The following is a 2,519-nucleotide window of genomic DNA, read 5'->3' as shown; positions in this document are numbered from 1 at the left end:
TATGCAAATTGGCTGCCGCGTTTCCCACATTACAACAGTGACTACACTCCAAAAGTACTTCATTGGCAGTAAAGCGCTTTGAGAAGTCCGGTGATAGTGAAAGGCGCTATATAAATGCAAGTTTTTCTTTCTTTACAACTGCGAACATGTTTAGATTAATTATAAATACCGTTCTCCGTGATTTATGGGACGAATTTCCAATTGTGTTTTCAGATGGAGGCCCATTTATTTAGTGGACTGTCGAAAGTGGCGTGAAATATTGTGACTAATTAATTCCACTCAGTGGCGAACGATTGGGACCGGGAATTTCCTCGGAGCTGCTCCTGCTCCACAACCATAAACTTACTGGCCGTACGGCTCAAACCTCTTTCACACGCGTAATCGGGTAATCCACCGGACCTCGGGTGGAGTTACAATGACGGAACCCAAGCAGTCCCGAGGAAATTTCCTCTTTAGACTTTTTATGTCTCACCTCCTCTCTGGAACCAGGTTATAAAGGAACCAATGAACGGAGTTGCGTCGTAAGTACAGAGCCTCGACTGACAGGATCTGGAAAATGACCCTTAAAGTTCGACTACAAAAACAGAATACTGCGGATGCTGGAATCTGAAATTAAAATGGAAAATGCTGGATATCTCAGCGGGTCAAGCAGCATCTGTGGAGAGAGAAACAGAGCTAACGGGCTGGATTTTCGGCTTTCGGGGTTTTTCGGCGAAAACTGTAGCAATACGTGAAACTTACCGTTTTCACTGCGCCACCATTTTTAGGCCAAACATTCGGCTTTTACGTCTGCGCCGCAAGGGAGGCGTTGCACACACATTCGCGGACTAAAACGCGAGTTTCGGCAACTTTAGCCCGGGGCCGGGAGCACTGCGAGAGAGGGTTGAGAGGGGAAACAAAAAACATTCAAAACCATTCCAAAAACATTTACAAGACCCTTATCTATCTAATCGCTGCAAAAAAAATTAAAAACTTTAACTTACCTTTCGTACTTACCGCTGCTGGCAAGGCTGTGCCGACAGGTTTGACCAGCCGCTATTCTGGGCACAGCATATGGGTCAGGAGAGCCGAAAGTTCGACGCAAATGCAATCGGCGTCATTGCACGTTGACGCACCTCTCCCCAGCAGTACTTGGAAGCGCCGCCGCAAACAGGTACCGGAGGATGCCGCCCGGGCTTTGCGACCGGGTTTTCGGTGTGGAGGGTCAAATCGCGGTGAAAACCCGGTCACAAACCTCTCGAAAATCCAGCCCGTTAACGTTGTAGGTCTGTGACCCTTCGTCAGTGGCCCTTAAAGCTCCACGGATACCAGCAGCTCCCTGGTAATCCCACCCAGGTGTTCACCTATGAACCTGGGCAGAGAGGACTGTTAGAAGGTTATTTGACCATGGCGATAGCCCCCGATGCTGGCATCGCTCAAATTGCAATTTTAATCACTCGGGTAGAAATCAGGGATGGGGACCTCTGCTGAATTTTCTCCAACTTAGCCTGCCAACGCTAAACCCGAATGGCATTCCCCCAACACGACCCTGACAGGGGTGATGTAACTCGGCAAAACGAAACAAGCATTGAACCTGGGGTCTCCCAGGTCAGAAACAGCTCAGGACCATACCTCATGGTGCAGTTTCCACTGAGGTATCAGAGGATACTAATCTTTTGACTATAGGGCTTAGATTTTGATTTTGTGAACTAATATAAAACTAGTCGGCAGCCCAATACAGATCACTCCCAAAAGATGTCAATCGAAATAAAAATCGGGAGACGGGCTGCCAACTCGTTAAAGTCAAAATTTACCCCTGGAACTCGTTTGACCAAAGTGAAGTTAGCTATGATTTGAAAAATAAACTGTGTAGCATGGTATTTATAAGAAGACTTAATTTTAGCAATTGACAGTGGAGTTTTGAATGGACTGCATAAACTTTTCAAATATTTCAACATCTCACAGGACAATGAAAGCTTTTTATCGGACAGATAACCGCGCTTGTGGTACTTTAGTTCCAAATTACAGAATTCATGTGATATGTTTTTTAAAAAGATCAGTGGTGTAAGTTATAACCATGTCGCTTGCGTCATTTGGCATTCTTGGTCAAGATGTTGAATGTGTTTGGGCAGCAACATTATTATTGTGGCACAATGTCCCCATTTAAACCGGGGCTCAGACTTTCGTGCAATAAACATTCATCAATTAGTTCATGGAGTCATCTCACACAAAGCACGTCTGTCAAAATACAAGCAACAAAATATTCTCAAACTTTGTTCATCACAAGAGCAGCAGAATAAACTCGCCGCAACAATTATAATGAGTTTGCCATGAATTGACTTTTCAATATCCATAGCAGCTTTAATTATAGCAGGGCCTAACAGAATTTACAGCAGTATGGTTGACAGTACTCTTTGAAATTCTGTTAGGCCCTGCTATAATTAAAGCTGCTCTGGATATAGAAATAGCCAAGTTTAAGGCTATCTCTGGTCACTTTAATAATCAGGATCGACTGTAAACCAATCTGGTGGATATATTGT

This window comes from Pristiophorus japonicus, chromosome 2 (assembly GCF_044704955.1).
Source record: "Pristiophorus japonicus isolate sPriJap1 chromosome 2, sPriJap1.hap1, whole genome shotgun sequence".
NCBI lineage: Eukaryota > Metazoa > Chordata > Chondrichthyes > Pristiophoridae > Pristiophorus > Pristiophorus japonicus.
This window is presented reverse-complemented; position numbering follows the sequence as displayed.